Below are 20,695 nucleotides of genomic sequence, written 5' to 3' on the forward strand. Positions count from 1 at the left end.
TATAAACACGAACAATGTCTCATATTACTGGCTAATTTTAAATTAGAAATGTTCTGTTACTTGTACCTCTTTAAGGAAGAGACCACACATTTCTACTTTTTATTCCCCTTAACACTTACACTGTTCGAAGGTAATACATCAACTGACTTGTTTGCATGGTGGAATTATGGAAAATACAAAATACAGGCATGTTTGCTAGACAGATATTTGAATGTAATATTTTATTCTTTCTTCTAGGTCGCTTGGAATGGGTCCTGACCCACCCACCATGTCAAGCAATTATTTTTCTGGACAGCTTCCTGATGTCCCCAAGGAGAGAGAGAGCATGACAGCCAGTGAGGGAAAGCATGCCACAGGTCCCTCCTGCTAACCTGGCAGGAGGGTGCTTGCAACACCTAATTTATCAACGCTTGTTTTCCCTGCTGGAGCCAAGTACACAGAATCACTCCGCCAACAGAGAAAGAGAAAGGGGAAGCCATTCGTCACCTTTTTCAGTAATGTATTTTTGTTTTGGTCAATTTCCCAAATAAATTATGGTCTTGTCTCATTGCTGCATTGGTGGAATTCTTGCTAGTGTTATTTAGTACATTTTAAAGCTGTGTGAAACCAAAAGGTACTTAAAAAAAAAAAAAAAGGAAAGTTAACCAAATTGAAGGGTAAATTTTTTACATTGTTCCACTGGCTCCAGTTGGAGCTTAATCATCATGACCCTTCCTTCAGTCCACAGCGCCTGCTTCAAGATGCAGCAGAAATCAAAATTGCAAGAGTCTGGATGTTTTGCTTTCGTGTAACTCATTAGGCATTTCCCCGTGTGCTATGATAAATGTCTCTCTCAACCAGAAATTTTATCTCACCTGTGTATGTCCCTATTTCACTCTGCGGAATCACTCTCAGGAAATACAAGCTAATGATGTCTGTGGTTCTGAAATTTCCTTGTTATTATTTGTTTAAGCCATTTTTTAAAAAACCTGTGGACAGCTTATTAAAAGGATGCTGAGCAATGAAAACATTATTAGACCATATTATTGTTTATTGTACCCAGATGTCGTGCATTTTACACATCCCAAAGGATTAGTAGTAATGTTGGATACCAAAATCTTACTTTTCCTTGCAGATATTGAGTCTAAATTTTTCTCATTAAAAACAAAACATTTACACTGAACAAATGGTGCATGTCCGGGTGAAGCATCAGGTCTCAAGAAGGCAACACTGCTCAAACGAGACTTAGGACAGAACTGGAGACCAAAACAAAGCTGAGGCTACTGTTGGAAATACTGGTCTAAAAAAAGGAAGGGTGTGGTATGCTTGTTTTTTAGTTTTATAGAATTTTCCATTTGGAAAGGAGAGAAATGCATACATCCAAGCTGAAATAAACCATTCTAGCAAACATGCCGAGGAATAATTTTCAAGAATGTTTTGTTTTTAATGAAAAGGAAAGCAAATCAAAGAAAACCTGGATAAGTGTTAAAGAGTACTAAATTTATAGTAAGGTTCAGGCAATCTGCCCACTGCAATCAGAAAGGTTTTGGCTGTTAGTCATTTAAGACACACAATGGGAAAATAAACAAAGAAGGAGGAAGGGGGAATGGTAAACTGTAGTTTGGCAGCAAAATTAGTCCAGCTAGCTCCATTAGATATTAAACCATGTCACAAAGCAAATAATTGAAATAATGAGGAGCTCGTTTTTTAAAAGATATATAGAGTAGCATAACAGAATCAATAAAAATAAGACTGTTTTATATAACAATTCAATAGACAATAAATAAGCACTCCATTTGGGGAAAAGAGTCACATAATAAATGATGCTGGGATGGCTTGTGAGTAATTTGGAGAAAACTGATCTAGAATGAGAGCGAGTATTCCACATTCACCACTCTCTTGTCTTTTGGCTTTCTATCACCTTGGCCAATGGAGGAAGACAGCAAAAAACAGGAAGGAGGAAGAGTATGAAGGGAGTCATTTCTCCCCGGCACTCCATGCCAGGTTGCTCCAGAAGGCTGTGTCTCTGTCCTAAGGGCTACAGCTTGGCTTGGGCAGTCTTTCCATACAACTCTCCAGGTTCGGGAAACTGCTTACTCATCTGCCCCTGCAAGTGCAGGGATGACAATCACTTCCAGCTGAGCTGAGCCCAGCATGCTGCATCATTCCTTGTTGATGTCCCTCAACTCCGCTGGCGCTATCTTGATTATCCTTAGGCTTACCTCAGTTCCCCAGTCCTAGTGGGCCTTCTGGTTCCTCCTGGGGCACTGACTGATCCAGGTGCCCTGGGGTTCAGTCGCTAAGTTTCAGCTTCCTATGTGATGGGGTTTGGTTCTGTCCTTGTCTAAATCTCATGTTGAATTGTAATCCCCAGTGCTGGAGGTGGGGCCTGGTGAGAGGTGACTGGATCATGGGGTGGATTTCTCACGAATAGTTTAGTGCCATTCCGTTGGTGCTATCTTCATGATAGTGAGTGAGTTCTTGCAAAATCTGGTCATTTAAAAGTGCTCCTGCTTTTGCCATGTGATGTGTGACATGTGTACTCCCGCTTCACCTTCCACCACGATTGTAAGTTTCCTGAGGCTTCCCCAGAAACTGAGCAGATGCCAGTATCATGCTTCCTGTACAGCCTGAGGAACCATGAGCCAATTAAACCTCTTTTCTCTATAAATTATCCAGTCTCAGGTATTTTTTATAGCAATGCAAGAACAGCCTAATACTGTGCAATTTCAGAATCCCAAGTTTCTCTATTTACCCAAGACCGGGGGGTGCTCCTGCGGCCTGATTCATGCTCACAGACATGCAAATGGATGGGGGGTGTGAATTAACATAATGCTCTAACTCAAGTCATTCTCACCAGGCTATTCTGCCCCCCAGGGGACATTGGCAATGGCTGGAGACATTTTTGGTCACCACAACCTGTTGGGGAGGGTGAGGGGTGCTACTGGCTTCTGGTAGGTGGAGGCCAGGGATGCTCGCAAGCATCCCCAGTGCACAAGACAGCCCCCACGATGAAGTACGACCCTTCCTGAATGTCCACAGTTAGTGCTTCCCTTGTGACCTTGTGAAGCCCTGCTCAGATTGTGAGGAGGATGATGCATTCACAGAGGCCAGTCTGCAAAGCACACTCTTCTCTCAAAGTCGATAAACCAATCTGGAAAACAAAATTTCTACCATTGACCCACTGGTGAGCACCAACCAGAGGATGAGGGGTTGGGGGGTGGCCTTAAGAGGAACAGTACTTGAGAGCTGTTGGGCTCTGAATGCCCAGTTTCTCTATCTCCACCTAGGGGATGGACCTCTCATGGGAACTGGGCAGCTCCTGCGGCAGCTCAGAAGAGCCTGCTGGTGTGCCTGGGTGGGGAGTGTGTGGGACACAGCCTCTGTGCAGGCTGCAGGGAGTCAGCCCAGGTTCCAGCACTCACTGTTCCCTGAGGTTAGTTTATTTCATCGCTGTTAGATTCTGTTTCATTATTCATCACATGTGGGTACTAACAGTGGCAAATTGTCTAGTGCTGTAAGGGAATTCAATGAGATAATGCATGTGAGAGGCTTACGCTAACCTCCTGTGAATGTGGTCCTACAATGAGAGGCCTAGAGTCAAACCCCTTGTAGAAAACACTAGGTTAAATAAAATTAACCTGGATTTGCTTGTTTTCCTTGTAGGGCCTCTCAGGGCATTTAAAGCATTATTGAGCAGTTCAGCTCTCTAAGAAAGGGGAACAATATACAGAGGTCTGCATACTCAGGCACCCTCAATCCCTGTATTACCTTACAGAAGTGACCTTCTCCAGCACACACCGCCGGAAACACTACTGAACCTCTGAGCACGCTGGCAAATGACTCAGTTCCTGGTGTATATATACAGGTGCCTGAGCTCATTAATTTTCTATTGGTCACTGTGAGCTTCTCTTTCAGAGGGTGGCATTTTCTAGTTGCTCCAAATCAAGGTCCTCTCTTTTGGAGTCTATAGCTGTGTTGGCCAATTTTATCCACCTGACTTTCCTGTTGTTTTTCTTTGCTCAGCTTTTAATACTGGCCTGGATTTTTAGACCTGCATTGTTATTAAATAAATGTAATATCTTTTGTTTTCCAACATTTAATCTTATTAGCTTCATTCAAAAAACAAAAGGTTAAATTGGGCTACCTGCTCAACGTCATCTGGGTCTATGTGAAAAATGAAAAAAAAAAAAAACTCCCTCCATGTTATTGTCACTTCAATCCAGGAAATTGAAATTAATACAGATACAGAAGTGGCAAGGTTTGCATTATTTTTCAGAGTCCAAAACATATGTATTTAAAATGTGTTAATAAACCATAAAACATTATACAAAATATAGAAACATTTAGTTCTCAAACTTGTGTTTCAGAAACACTCCCTTGAAAAATAAGTAAATTCAAATTACAGACTACCTAAAGTAATTATTAATGAAAGAAAAGGAAAAGAACCGGACGGGTGCAGTGGCTCACACCTGTAATCCCAGCACTTTGGGAGGCGGAAGCAGGTGGATCACTTGAGGCCAAGAGTTCAAGACCAGCCTGGCCAAAATAGTGAAACCCATCTCTACTAAAAAATACAAAAATTAGCTAGGCATGGTGGCACATGCTTGTAATCCCAGCTGCTGGGGAGGCTGAAGCACGAGAATCACTTGAACCTGGGAGGCAGAGGTTGTAATGAGCTGAAATCGTGCCAATGTGCTCCAGCCTGGGCAAAGGAGCAAGACTCTGCCTCAAAAAAAAGGAAAAGAACTTAAGAATGTGAAGTCTCATGCACTAATGATTCAAAGTTTGGGAAAAGTACTGAATCATCCCCACTATAATATCAGGGCAATTGGCCATTTGATTAACACATTACGAGCCAGAGGTCACTTAATTCTGTAGGTTAGAGAACTTGCAAGAAACCAAACAGGCCACGGAGCACCAGGAGAGACAAGGAAATCCATGTGTCATAGGCAGAACTGTGCCCTCCCCAAATTCATCTGCTGAAGTCTTAATCCTCAGTACCTCAGAATGTGACCATATTTGGAGACAGGTTATTTAAAGAGGCAATTAGGTTAAAATGAGGTCATTCATGTAAGTCCTAATTTACATGACCAGTCTCTTGATAGGAAGAAGTGATTAGGACAGAGACTCAACAGAAAGAAGACCACGTGAAGGTACGTGGAGGAGATGACTGTCTACAAGCCAAGGAGAGAGGTCTCAGAAGGAACCAAGCCTACAGACACAGTGATCTCAGACTTCCAGCCTCCAGAACCGAGAGACAGTAAATATCTGTGGTTTAAGCAACCCAGTCAATGGAACTGAGTTATGGTAGCCCTTGCAGCCTCATACACCATGGCTCTGGGTTAGACATCCTCCGGGCTCATCACCAAGTGTGAATTCCCAGGATTAAACACCATGGTTTTCCCCTGCACAGGCTGCTGCTGGAGTGTGCTATCACTTAGACTGGCTTTTCTCATCATGGGTTCCTTCTTTGAGATGTAACCAAGGCTCCGCTATGTGTTTAGCTTATCAAGGTTTTCCAGGATAGCCATGACATCTGGTTTCATTGACTAAAATGAGATTTCAGTTTCAGTCCAATGACTTGACATTTCATGTTCACTTTTTGGTCTGTTTCAGAATAATTCCAGAAAGAGTCAACTGATTTCATCAAAAGCTTTGTGTGACAGAAGGGTTCCAAATCTGAAATTCAATCTGTGGGCCAGGCTAATGTTTTGAAACAATAGCTTCAATATGGATTCAAATGGGCGCTGCTATGATTAGACTGAAAAATAAAAAAATCTGTTCAGCTGCAAGAACATTAGAAAAAAAAAAAAGAAACAGACAGAGGAGAGAAAGAAGATGAGAGAGAGAGGTGTATTTTTACCAGGGTAATTAATTGGTAAAAACTGGAAGAGTGGCAAGGAAGGATTCTGATGACGATAAGAATAGTTCTTGTTTGCAGAACACCGCCTCTGGCTCAGGTACTCTACTCCCATGTTGGATACTCTCCACCTCCCTGATAAGCATGGGTTAGCATTGTCAAGACCTATATACCATGACGGCGGTACGAAGATGGTAAATGAGTTGCCCAGGGCCGTACAGCTAGCAGGATGCCCAGCTACTCTAAACTGACTTAGAGGCAGACACCGCTCCCATCACGGTGTGCTGCCTCCTCCAAATAGCAGGATTTTGGAAAGGAGACCCAGGAAGCCCGAGGCAGTGGGCAGAGCTGAGCACAGCCCCAGGCCTTGGTGTTACAAGTGAAGATTTCCAATGCAGGCCTTCTTGTTCTGATGGGGCAGGGTCCTGCCACATAGGATGTCTGCATATGTCTGGGAAAGACATTGCTGAGATAATTTAACTGCTGTCAGTGGCAAACAGTTGTAAACAAAGAGGCCAGATGCATGAAGTGCCGTATTTCAGCATCTCCAAATGGTCCAGGCTTTATGCACCCCTGTTTTGCAGTCAAAGAGATACTGTCAGTTTTAATTGTTGCAATCAATATCAAAATAATTTTAGGGAGTCATTTAATGCAAGGGTGACTCATTTTAAACAAAGCAGTTAATTTGTCTAACACAGCGCCGGACAACTGATCCCACTGAGAACACTCCAGCATGCCATTATTTCAGAGTGAAGATCTCTAATCCAGGCCTTCCTGTGGGGGCTGGTTTGTCTTAGGCTTAGATAGACAAACGAAGAATAACATATCATATAGACGCTGAGGCAGAATTAGTATCATTCATCATAGATTTCTAGCAAAATTGTTTTAAGAAACCCTCCTTAAAATGTTTAAATGCTCTTCATTCATTCATAATAAGATTCATAATATAATTCATAATATGCATAATAACTATTCATAATAATAATCACGTACATAATAAGAGTGAAGCAATCTAAAGACTTCCTCAAGTTCAAAAATGAAACAAAGATAACCACCAATCCCATTACTTTCCTATATTTTTAAGTACCCCGCAATGCAATAACACAAGAGAAAAATAAATAATGGTGAATGAATTCATTGGAGAGATACTTAATAAGTTGCTGCCAGATGCTCTAAGCATGGGGAGGCAGTGGTTAGTTAGGTAATCTTCTGACCCACATGGAGTTTATCTTCTAATATGGTTTTGCTCTGCGTCCCCCCGCAAATTTCATGTTGAATTGTAATTCCCAATGTTAAGGGAGGGGCCTGGTGGAAGGTGATCCTGGGGGCGGATTTCCACCTTGCTATTCTCATGATAGTGAGTGCTCACGAGAACAAGCTTAACAAAAGTGTGTGGCACTTCCCCCTTTGCTCTCTTCCTCCGGCTCCAACATGTGAAGACGTGATGGCTTCCCCTTTGCCTTTGGCCATGATTTTAAGTTTCCTGAGGCCTTCCAGCCATGCTTCCTGTACAGCCTGTGGGACTGTGAGTCAGTTAAACCTCTTCTCTTCACAAATTACTCAGTGTCAGGTAGTTCTTTACAGCAATGTGAGAACAGATTAATACACCTATGGAGGGACAGAAACAAGGTTTGCAGGAATAAATAAGCAGGTGAATGGCAGGTCATGGTAAACGTAATGAATACGGGTTTTAAAGGTAGCATGGCAGAAAGCGGCAGAGATTGAGCCTCTATTTAAGTAGTAAACAGGCCTCTGTGAGGAAGTGATATTGGAAATGAGACCTGAATGCTGAGAGGAGCCAGCCCTTTGAAAGTTGGGGGAAGAACATCAAGGGTGGAGGGAAAGTGCTAGCAAAGTTCCTGGAGTAGGAACACACTTGGCATCTTCTGAGGGACAGGAAGAAAGCAGTGAGGATGCAGCACTAGACAGTGGAGGACAAACCAGGATGAAGCCAGGAGAGAGGAGACTGGGCTGTGCAGGGAGAAGAGTCGGGGTCCATCAAAGGGCAATGGGGATGCAGCAACAGGTTGATAAACAAAATACAATATACACACATGGAGGGGAATATTATCCAGCCTTAAAAAGGAAGGAGATCCAGACCCCTGCTACAACGTGGATAAACCCTGAGGACATCACACTCAGTGAAATAAGCCAGTCACAAAACAGAAATGCTGTATGATTCCACTTACATGGGGTCCCTAGAGCAGTCCAATTCATGAAGACAGGAGCAGAGTGGTGGCTACCAGGGGCTGAAGGGATGGGGAGGGGTTGCTTAATGGGGACAGAGTTTCAGTTCTGCAAGATGCACAAGTTCTGGAGATCTGTTGCACAACAATATCGCAGAAACGCTTAATGCTACTGAACTATATGCTTAAAAATGGTAAGATGGCAAATTTTATGTTACTTTTTTTGTTATAACAATTAAAAATATAGTTTTTAAAAATTTTCAAAATGGGTAATGGGGAACTGTGGAAAAGCAGAGACACTTAGATTTTTAAAAATATGATTAGTTTAAGATGACTGGACTCCACCCCCAAAAAGTCTAAAAGACAAACTTACTGAAAACATAAACATAATTTAAAAAAAAACCCTCTGAAGAAGAAGACCCCTCTGTATATAAGAAAAATATACAAAGAGTAGCAAAGTCATTAATTATATGAAACAAACAAAACCATTGTGAAATTCAAGATCCCATTTATAAAACATTCAAGAATCTGAAATCATAATAAACAGAATTGCATATCATCATTATTAAAAACCTCGCGGCTGGGCGCGGTGGCTCACGTCTGTAATCCCAGCACTTTGGGAGGCCGAGGCGGACGGATCACAAGGTCAGGAGTTCGTGAGCAGTTTGGCCAACATAACGAAACCCCGTCTCTACTAAAAATACAGAAATTAGCTGGGCATGGTGGCGTGTGCCTGTAATCCCAGCTACTCAGCGGGGCTAAGGCAGGAGAGTTGTTTGAACCCAGGAGGTGGAGGTTGCAGTGAGCCAAAACCGCGCCACTGCACTCCAGCTTGGGCAACAGAGTGGGGTTTCATCTCAAAAATAAAAAATAAAAAAAATAAATAAAAAAAAAAATCCTTGCAAAGTTATTGAAGAGGTACTCAATAAATTGCTGCTGGATGAATGAGCGAAATTAGAATGTGTTATCAGGAGTATAAAAAGAAGACAAATAAAGTAGAGAAACATCGTGTTCTATTTCACAGATATAACGTGATTCCAACTGAAATATAAATAAAGACCTTTTTTTAAAATAACTCAGCCAAATATTGTTAAATTCATTCAGCAAAAATAAAATAGAGGTGAATTTGCCACGAAGCTAAGGACACAGAGGTTTCAGGGCCCCTCATTTGCTCTCTGTCTTTCACAGAGGGAGCTTGGAAGTTTTGTATTAATTGTTTTGTCTTGTTTTTCTTAAGAGGGCACTCATACGGTGTAAGTTTTGTGTTCCACAAAACACATAGTCTTCCCTGTGTGGGTATGTTAACAAATATTCCAAGTAGAAGAAAATAAACCTTAGCCTTTTTAAAAAACATAATATTAGCTCCCATGGCAATAAAATGCCAAGTAGAATTGCAAAGAAATGAAAATAAAGATGAAAGGATGGAATAGGCATGGCAGAATAGACCCAGAATAATATATTATTATGCAATCTTCTCAAAACAAAAGGATAAGGAATTGTAATATAAATAATGTTGGGATAATCAGGGAGCAATTTGGAGAAAACCTAATTTATATCCATACTTTACACCATAATCCCTGAATAAAGGAGATTGTTTCATCATTACAAATATATTTGTGGAGAAAAATCAGCAGAAAATATCCTACCTTTGAAGAAATAATAAATTTTTTTTTCAAAATTCAAGGAAATGTAAAGCAGACTGATGGGCAATGCAATGTTGAAAATTTTGACTGCACTGATTAAAATAAAAAGAACTAGACTAAAATGGAGGAGGAGACATGTAAGATAAAATATTTACCTGAATTATGTCAACAAATATGATTAATATTGATAATAACCTTTGAAAATACTCATGCATATTTGGAAAGACTTAAGACCTTCATAAAAAAAATGAGTCAAGGCCAACTACAAAAAATATCCACATATAAGCAGATAAAAATAATAAACCAGCACTTGAATAAACATAAAGTAAGATAAAAATAATGTAAAATGAAATATAAAATAACATAAGATAAAAATTAACATAACAGCATATGTGAACTTTTAAAACTTAAATCAGAAAATAGTTTAAATAATAACATCTGTTGGTGGTGAAGTTGGGATAAAACTAATATATACACAGATGTGTGCGTGCATCTGTGTGTATGTAATACACAGTTGATAGCATTGTACATTAATACAAACTTTTTTAGATCACTGTGCTTTGGCAACTAAATTTTTTAACCTTGTTTTCCCACATTTAGAAATTTATCTAGCAGGAATGATTAAAGAAATAATTAAATAGAAGCTATAATTGGCCGGGCATGGTGGTCACGCCTGTAATCCCAGCACTTTGGGAGGCCAAGGCAGGTGGGTCATCTGAGGTCAGGAGTTAGAGACCGGCCTGGCCAACATGGTGAAACCCCGTCTCTACTAAAAATACAAAAATTAGCTGGATGTGGTGGCATGTGCCTGTAGTCCCAGCTACTCGGAGAGGCTGAGGCAGCAGAGTTGCTTGATCCTGGGAGGCAGAGGTTGCAGTGAGCCAAGACAGTGCCACTGCACTCCAGCCTGGGAGACAGTGTGAGATTCCATCTTAAAAAAAAAAAAAAAAAAGAAGCTATAATTTATATTTAAAAATTAATTGTTGCCGTGATATCTGTTAGAAAAAAAAATAGGAACAACTCAAATGTTGAATAACAAAGAAATAGATGAGCAAATTCTGGTACTTCAATGTGATTGAATCACGTTGAACGCACTGAACAAAACAGTTAAAAGACCATGTAGAAACTCAGGCAAGTGTACACTATAATATAAAATGAATCAAGTATGTGAACACAGACCCAAGGTGAACAAATGCCTACCCGATCCCCCCACCCATTAGAGTAGAGAAGAAGTAGTTAGATTCAACATCTCTGGCCCTTGGGATGTGTGTGTGGCTGGGGTGGAGGAGGGTGTAGCGGTTGGTGCTCAGAACTAATGGGAATTGCCAGATATCTTAACTACTTTAAGTAAGAAAACAGTGGATTCCCATATTTTATTTTTTTAACCCAAAGTGTGTTTCTATTAAGATTCTGCCTTTTAGGACGAGACCCTCTTAAATGTCAAAACCAGAGTGAAGATGTCCATTACCTGCATATAAACCACGAGATTTTGGCAGGCAATTTTTAAACATCAAAAGAGTGCTCTAGGAATTCCAAATAAAAACCAAAGTCTTACTTTCATTTGCTTAAAAGAGTTTCTTTTCTTCTCACACTCTCATTCTTCATCATAGATCCACTCTACATCAAGTAGTCTATTATTTTCCACTTGGGGAGAAATATGGCTTGATGTGACTTTAGCCTTTCAAACTTAAACCTGCAGAGCCAAGTTCCAGTAGGGAAATGAATTTTTATAGCACAGTTAAAAGTAAAGAGTGGAAACACTGTGAAATCCTTAACAGTCTTCAGCTTTATCACACATTCCTTCATCTTCGTTGGTCGGATGGGACAGCCCTGAGATGCCACCAGGCTTCGGGGCTAGGTCCATTGCCTGTGCATCTCCACCTGAGTTCAGGCTCCTCAAAACAGAAAATATTATAGAATCCTTTACTGTAAATGTTTTATTTATTTATTATTATTATTTTTTGAGACGGACTTTTGCTGTTTTTGCCCAGGCTGGAGTGCAATGGCACGATCTCGGCTCACTGCAACCTCTGCCTCCCGGGTTCAAGTGATTCTTCTGCCTCAGCCTCACAAGTAGCTGGGATTACAGGCACGTGCCACCATGCCTGGCTAATTTTTTGTATTTTTAGTAGAGATGGGGTTTCACCATGTTGGCCAGGATGGTCTCGATCTCTTGACCTTATGATCCGCCTGCCTCGGCCTCCCAAAGTGCTGGGATTACAGGCGTGAGCCACCATGCCCAGCCCTAAGTGTTTTAATTTTTAAATGAAGGAATGTACCATTTATAGAAAAAACGCTTTAATATTACAAACCAAACAGAAGGACTTTAAACATATATTTAAGTAAACAGTGTTTAGGCTCATTTTCTATTGATAGTGTCTTATCAAATATATAGTGTTTGTACATAGTATGGATGTGTTTTGTAAAGCCCTCTTGAGATAATTCTTTCGTACAACTCAATAACCTTGCAGGAGGATTAGTGTAGAAGGCATGTTTCTGTGAAATAAGCACTCAGAACAGTGCCTGGCATATGGGAAGCACTACATAGTTTTCAGCTGCTGCTGATGTTATTATTGTTATTGTTATTATTATTGTTATTATGTGGGGCAAATGTGTTTTCTGGAATGTAGCCAACAACGGAGAACGTTTTGGAGACTGAGCAAAGGCTCAAACTGAATATTCTGGAGACAATGATGCTTACAGAATGGTCCGAGATATTGACTGAGGATGAACCTGCAAGGCTGAATATATCATTACTCAGCAATGAATACGTACTGCGTGGTTTACATTGTCCATGAAATATACGACAATTCATTAAGAAAGAGTTCATGGTCTTAGGAATGAACTTATACAATATTAAGGTTAAACATATCAGGCAGAGGGATATGGAATTTAAACAACATGCCACTTCTGGGTTTTTTGTTTTTTGTTTTTTTCATTACTGGGTGTTAATTCTAAATTGACTAGGATACAACTGGGGAACACTGGGGAATGGGGGAGGCAGAAATAAAAGGCCAGGAGGGAAATACGAGAGAAAATTTAATCTTCTATATGGAAACCATGGGCAGAGCCAACGGGCTCCAGTCGTCCCGGCTGAGGTCACTGTGAAGTTGAACCCAGACATGGAGTCCCAACCACAATCAGCAAGGGTGCCTGGATGGTGACCTCCCCAGACCAGGCAGCAACAAATGTCAACCTTCTCTCCTAAGTATGCCTAAAATCCGTCTAAGTCTCCCCATCTCCACAATCATCAGTTTAGATCATTCATTCACTGAAACAAATATTTATTCAGCACTAACGCTATCCCAAGAACTAAGCCAGCTGCCAGATTCGAATAGAGAGGAAACCAGGTGAATTCCCTGGAGACCCATTGGTCTTCCTGCATCTGCTCCAACTCACCGGGAATACCAGCTTCAAGCTGCAGTGAGAGAGACATTTCAGTGCCCGTGTCTCGTTACAGCAGGCACTGCTACACCCTCCATGGCTTCTCTTTGCTCTTAGGGGATGTGTTAGGGCAGAAAAGATAAATAGATGGATAAATAGACAGATGGGTAGATAGATTGATTGACACATAGACAGATACAAAAATAGATATATGAGAAGGTATTTAATAGGGGACTTGGCTCACACAATTATGGAGGCTGAGAGGTTCCACAATAGGCCTTCTGCCAGCTTGGGAACCAGGAAAGCCAGGAGCATAGCTCAATCTAAGTCTGAAGGCCTGAGAATCAGTCGGCTGTTGAGGTAAGGGTAACTCTCAGTCTGAGGCCAACCACCTTAGAACCAGGGCCACTGGTGAAAATCCTGAAGTGTGAAGGCTGGAGAGCCTGGAATTCTGATGTCCAAGAGCAGGAGAGCAGGAGAAGAAGGTTGTCCCAGCTCCAAAAGAGAGAGGAGATTCTTCTTTCCTTTGCGTTGTGTGTGTGTGTGTGTGTGTGTGTGTGTGTGTGTGTTTTGCTCTATCTGAACCCTCAACCCATTGGATGGTGACCACCTACATTGGGTGAAGGTGGACTTTCCTTACTCAGTTACTGATTCAAACACCAATCTCTTCTGCAAACACCTTCACAGGCATATCCAGAAATGACACTTAACCAGCTAGCTGGGCAACCCTTAACGCAGTCGACACCTAAAATTCACCATCACAGGGAGGGAATTCTTAACAGGGACCACGGCTCCTACCCCTTTGCCACATCTCCGTTGGCCCCTGTGCTTCTTGGCCCCCCTACTTCTGTGGAACCTTTGGTGACAATGCTTCCTCTTAGTATAGAGACTATCTACTTTCTGTTCCCTGTAATGGGAATGCTGTTCCCTCCAGTCCCCAGCTGGTGAACTCATTCTCTGACGTGCCTAACAAGTTCAAGTTCCCTCTTAACGGGCTCTCATAGCATGGTATTCTGTTCCTTAATGAATGCACTTGCAGTTCACAGGATGACAATTAGATCAGCATCTGTACCCCCTCCCCATTCCTCATCTGTAAACTCCGTTATATTCCCAGTATCTAGAACTGTGCTCAATCAATATCTATTGAATGAATGAGCAATATAATTTCTATTTCAAATATGAAGAAACAAGAATGAGGAAGGTCACATAACTTACCTGATATCACATATTAAGTAAATGTGAAAGTCTGAACTTGAACCCAGAGTATCTGATTCCAAAGCCCCTATTCTCATGCTTTCTTACAGGGATAGGACCGTGCATGTAGAAAGAGCCAGGGTCCAAGCTTGCACCTTCAGGGTAACCTGAGCCAATTCCCTCATCTCAGCTGCCTGGGCAGCTGTCAGCCAAGCCTGGGGACACAGGGTTGGAAGAAGCATCCCTCCTGCAGAATTCTCCACACTACTGTGTAAAGGCTGGCTGCTGTCCACAATTGCTCATCATCCAGGGACTACAGGAGAATAGGGATGAGTCTCTTTGTTTCCACAGACTTCTCTGACCTTTCATTTTCATCATCTAAAAAAAATCTCGACCATGTAGGAGACCGTTAAAGGACTTCACTTGCTTCAAGGGATCAACAGCTCATGAAATGGCATGTCTTTGTTGGTGCAGAGAAAGGCTGCAGTGGTCCGATTTCTATTAAAAGTAAATAGTTAAGCTGCAGTCCTGAGGCAGCTGAGGAAGTGATTAGTGTGCTGACACAGTGATAGATGATAAACATAATAGAGCTTGACGGAAATTAATGATATTTTGAATCTTTAATAATGGTACGTAACTATCTAAAAGAGATATCTCCATCACAATGTAATTCTTTTAAAAGCCAGGGGAGCTTTGATGACAACTGAGTAAAAACTTTGTATATGGACAAGATTAGAGGGAAACACGGTAAACGGAAATAATTAGATTTCCAGAGTGTCAGAGTGGTAGGACTGTGAGTGAGTCTTTTATTTTAATTTCCTTTAATATTATCACGATGGGCTTATGAACAATTGATTCTTTTAAATATAAAAAACCGAGTGGAAAGCTGTCCTCTTCAAAATACGTGTCTGTTTTTTGATGAGAATACAAAGATTGAGTTAATGCATGCCCTTTTCCCTCCTTCCAGCAACCCAAACATTCCCTGTTCCATCCTGCAAATGAAAGTTACATGCAGGGCCATTGTCTGTGAGTTCTTGTCCATTAAGAGTTTGGGAAAATGCACACTTGCCCCAAGAGAAAAGGTCAGAAGCCGGCCAAAGGAATGCCTTCTGGGACAATGGGCCATTGTGACACCCGGGGCCTTGATTAATCACCTACATCTTCGGCGAAACTATTCTAAGTGGCATTGCAAGAGACACCCCGAGTTAGAGGCTGCATGAGAAGAGGAAGGGAGGCATGCTCAGGGCGAATTTGGGCGTCCCTCCTACATAACAGGATCCATGGTCTGGAATGCCACCCTGACTGGGCAGCAACCTTTAATTAAGTTCCCATTTCCTCACATCCTGGTTTGTTTCACTGCTAATCAGATGGAAATATTATTTGAGATCATAAATAATAATCCTGTGAAAACATATATGGCAGTTAGAGGCATTATAAGCCATCACTGATTTTCATAGCAAAGCCTGTTCCCAACAGCCACATGCTGAATCCGTGGGCTCTAAAAGTGGCCCATGGCATCTGTGGAAGCTCATAGGGTTGGCAATTCCAGAATCACGTCTAAGGACCTTCCCTGCACTAAGTTTGCAAATTAGTCACAACCTGGTTTACGCTGGTGCAGTTATCTGAGTAAGCCGATAATGCTTTGCATACATTTCGTTTCCTTCCACTAAGGAGCTGAGAGCGGTTTCTCATGATAAGAAACTTGGCAGTAAAAGAGTCCACTAGACCTCACATTCCCTGAATATCTCAAAAATTGGCTTTGCTTTCCTAACAAGAGCAAGCCATTTCTTCAATTTACACAATCTCTTCAGAATCCTTCTGGAAAAATGACCAGGTTTTACCCACGATGTCAAACCAGCAAGAAGGCGGAAGACAACCCGTGCTCAAGCTGCCTGATGAACGCGCTGGGCGTTGTCTGGCCTAACCTGTGAACTCCTTCAAGCACCATAATGAACGCCACCCTCTGCACGGCGACAGACTGTCATTCTTCCCGCAAACAAATTTGCTTCCTGAGCAATGATTTTTGGTTTAAAGAACTGTTGACAGTGGTTGTTTGACAGAGACAGAAGGCAGAGACAGAAACGGGAGCAGTTTTGGAAAAGCAGGACCAAAAGAATCATGAGTCTGAGGAGGGTCCCTCGCCTGCCAGCCCCTTCCAAGATCAGCGGGCCGTTTTCTGTAATTGAAAAGGGAGTTCTGGGGACAGGTAGGACCTGATGTGATGAGTTCTAGTAAGCGGGAAGCGAGTATATCTTAATCAGAGACTATAGCCTAAGGACAAAAAGATAGAGAGCCTGGAGGTTAGCTGAAAAGAGAAAGAAGAGCAGAAGCTTGGGAAAGACACTGGAGAAGTTTGGGAGCCTCCTCAGCCTCGGTTGCTGGGTCCTGCTGCAGGAACACACGCAGAGGCACAGCACCCTGACTTCTGTTCAGTGCAGTAGCTTCTCTTCCTTCCTCCTTACCTCCCTCAGCTCCTATTCATAAAAACCTTTGTCCAGGAAAACTGGGGGGCATTGAAGTGACAAACGCAGGGCAGGCCATTGTTCCAATTCCGGTTTCAGTACCAGATACCTATATGACCTCAGCATGCTGGGCTTCGGCGTCTGCACTGAACAATTACAACACTGGACCAAGTGACCGCTCCATCTCTGTCCAGCAGGTCTGCTCTATGATAAGGCACGATTTGCTTTCTGGTATCAGCAGCTCAACAGCCCCTGTTCTGAGTGTCACAACAGTCTCCAAGATGGGTGTCCTGGTGATTTGCTGTTTTATAAAGCACACAGCTGTTATCCATCAATTCAGCCAGTGGATCTTTCTTTGCAGGCTCTGCTGACTGTTACAAAGGAAATAAGTAGTAGCACAAAGGAAACAAGACATAGTTATTCTCAAAGGGCTGAGAATCTGGATGGAGAAATCAGACAGATTCACAGATGGGCAACAAAAGCTGATAAGAGGGCCGGGTGTGGTGTCTCATGCAGGTAATCCCAGCACTTTGGGAGGATGAGGTGGGTGGATCATTTGAAGTCAGGAGTTCAAGACCAGCCTGGTCAACACAGTGAAACTCTGTCTCCACTAAAAATATAAAAATTAGTGGCAGGGTAGTGGCATGCGCCTATAATCCCAGGTACTCAGGAGGCTGAGGCAGGAGAATCGCTTGAGCCTGGGAGGCGGAGGTTGCAGTGAGCCAAGATCACACCACTGCACTCCAGCCTGGGCAACAGAGTGAGACTTCATCTCAAAAAAAAAAAAAAAAAAGGCTGATAAGACAACAAAATAAAAGACAATGCAGTGTAGTAGAAATGACCCTGGGGCTCTTTTTTTCCCCACTGTATTTTTTTTATTCTTATGGATCTCGGGGGTAGGAAGGTAGTTCTGTTACATGTCTACGTTGCATAGTGGTGACGTCTAGGCTTTTAGTGTACCCACCGCCCAAATAATGAACACTGGTCCCAACAGGTAATTTTTCAGCCCTTACCGACTTCCCATCCTCCCCACCTTCTGAAGTCTCCAAGGATTCCCCTGTATGTCCATGTGGACCCACTGTTTAGCTCCCACTTCTAAGTGAGAACATATGATATTTGACTTTCTGTTTCTGAGTTATTTCACTTAGGAGAATGGCCTCCAGTTCCATCGATGTTGCTGCAAAACACATGATTCCATTCTCTTTTATGGCTGAATATATACACCACATATTCTTTTTCTTTTTCCTTTTATTTATTTATTTTTTTTTTTTGAGACAGTCTGGCTCTGTCACCCAGGCTGGAGTGCAGTGGTGCAATCTCAGCTCACTGCAACCTCCACTTCCAGGTTCACGCCATTCTCATGCCTCGGCTTCCCAAGTAGCTGGGACTACAGGTGTGCACCACCACACCCGGCTAATTTTCTTTCTGTTTTTAGAAGGAGTTTCGCCATGTTGGCCGGGCTGATCTCAAACTCCTGACCTCAGGTGATCCACCTGCCTCAGCCTCCCAAAGTGCTGGGATTACAGGCATGAGCCACTGCGCCCGGCCCCGCATATTCTTTATCCACTCATCTATTAATGGACACTTAGGTTGATTTCCTGACTTTGCTATCATGAACATTATTGGAATAAACATAAAAAGATGGAATGCTTCATGAATTTGTATGTTATCCTGTGCAGGGGCCGTGCTCATCTTCTCTGCATTGTTCCAATTTTAGTGTATGTACTGCTCAAGTATACACCAGGACCCTTGGGTTCTATGTGAATTAACTCTTTTGCCTGTTAAGTCTCGATATTCTTGCCTACTAAATGGGGTGTCAGACTACATGATCTCCAAGATCCCTTTATGGAGTACATAATAATTAACTTAGGGAGGTGCAGAAAAAGTGTGTGCACAGGTGGTTGGGCCATTCAGTGTGTGACAGAGGCTGGACTCTGCAGTGTGGGTCATAGTCAGAGATGTTCACAGGGCAGGGCCCCGGAGGCCACTGGAGGCCATTGCCAGCACAGAACATGGAAAGCCCAGATGCCCGAGGTCGCCAGGAACAGGATGTGTCTACCAGAGAGGCTGGAAGGTGGGAGAGAGAGCACTTGGCTGGAGTCACCTGTGCCTTCCCAGGGAGGACTCTAGTGTTTCCACTTTGTCCCACTGACACTGGGGAGACTGGAAGGATTCCAAGCATGGGATACGGGATGAAAGTGGCACTGCCATGGGGGTCTGACTGCTCCTAATGAGAATGGCCCTCACATGGGGTCTCCTGGTGCCACTGGCATTGCAGTGTCTCCAGGGGTTTTCCCATACTGGAAGGAACTAACAGGTAAAGAAGATTGAGGCAAAAGGTGAGAACCTCAAGGAACCTGAAGCTATTTGATTTTCTACCAGGGGGATTTCTACCCTAACTTGCCATCTCCAGCAGCATAGAGGTTTTGAGCTGTTCTTGATGCCTAGGAGTGATGTAACAGACTGGGGCACCTGGAAAAATCAAGTCAGCTTCTTTGAGAAACCTCTACAGGAAAATCAAACAACACTCATTCCCAAAACAACCACCGCAAACCAGAACACCATCCTTTTTGCCCACAGAGGACAAGAAGGAGGGGGTTTTCTTGTAGTCAGATCCTTGATTTATCAACTGCCTGAATTGAAGTCATTCTCAGAAATAAAGGTGCAAACTAAATTGCAAAGGGGAGGCAAGTCTTTAACCCCAAGCATTGTTTTGGGGAAGACGGATCTCTTTGCCTAACTGAAGGGTAATAAACATTTCTTCCACAGCTGTTGAAACGTTTATACCTTTCACCATTGAGACAAGAAGACTCTGACAAAGAAAGCAATCAAAATGTTAACAGAAGGACTGGATAATGTGATATTGACTTCTTTGGAATTACTGACCTTCCATGGAAAGAGAATGGCATCTCCTAAAAATTAAACATTATTCTAAGTCTAGGACACACTTCTTTCAAGCAGCCTAGGTAAGACGATTTAGGAAGTTAGAAATGCAAACATTAGCTCAATAGATACAAAATAATTTAGTCTTATCCTTTCAATTTTTCCAATAAGTGAAGTTAAGGTGAAATGTCTAACTAATTCTCACAAGAAAGCAGGAATGCAGGGGGAGAATTCCATGAAGGAAGCCTTTGATCATTGCACCCCAGGACAGACGGGCATTCCCTCTGCGCTGACCGGCGGGAGTTACAGTCCCCACATTGTGCGGTGGCAGCCTCTGCTTACTCATCAGAAGCTGCCTGGCTTTCCAAGCTTACTCCAGAAACTTGTAGAGATTTGAGAAAATGCAACCACCTCTGCTAGCAAACTAGTCCCTGGGACCCCCTGAGTCTCTGGCATTTCAATCACCTCCCACCTTCTGCTAGCATCTCTTCTGAGTTCCTCTCACTAAGGCCCTGCCACGGAAGGCTGCTCTACACCCAGTGCTGGTCCCTAATGCTCACTCAGCTTCGGCCACAGCCCAAGTCACCACTGGCCAGGCCTTAGGAGTAGGATGCCATGAGTCCAGCAGGCAGATTTAGCAGCAGAGCTTCTGGGCACCTGCCTTATGCCGAGCCGCAAGGTCCACGGAGCTGAGCCTTGTCCTCTTGTTGTCACTTCTAGTCCCTAATAGGGGCTCAGCAAACATTTTTTGAATGTGTCACCAGAAGAAAGCCTGAATGCATGCATTAGAGTTGGAAGTGAGAGAGAGGGAGGGGGAATCATGGTTACGTAAGGATGATTTAGAAGAAGTGCCTGCCTTCAAGGAGCTTATAATCTGGTGGTAAGAATAAGAAAAAATTTTAATATAAGGTAGTATAGTAAATTAACTGCCTAAATTATAGAAACAATGATAGGGATGATCTCATTACCCTTTAGCTCATATATTGCTTTAATTCTAAATCTTGGGATATGGTTGTAAGATGGTATTTGAACCAAATCTTGCACTATGGAAAGGAATTCTCACAAGCTGGCGTGTGCTGCCTTCCTTTAGCCCTAGCCAGT

General features: G+C 42.6%; 1 long non-coding RNA gene and 1 other non-coding gene across 2 annotated transcripts in view; both read right to left on the bottom strand.

The window, feature by feature from the left end:
• LOC104005428 (uncharacterized) overlaps positions 1 to 20,695 on the bottom strand; it is a 132,088-nt gene that overhangs the window by 43,898 nt on the left and 67,495 nt on the right. The window lies entirely within an intron of this gene.
• On the bottom strand, positions 18,347 to 18,448 carry LOC112208430 (U6 spliceosomal RNA). Its single transcript, XR_002942915.1, has one exon. It is a non-coding gene; the product is annotated as a U6 spliceosomal RNA (small nuclear RNA).

The sequence above is a fragment of the Pan troglodytes genome, chromosome 13 (genome assembly GCF_028858775.2).
Source record: "Pan troglodytes isolate AG18354 chromosome 13, NHGRI_mPanTro3-v2.0_pri, whole genome shotgun sequence".
Lineage (NCBI taxonomy): Eukaryota > Metazoa > Chordata > Mammalia > Primates > Hominidae > Pan > Pan troglodytes.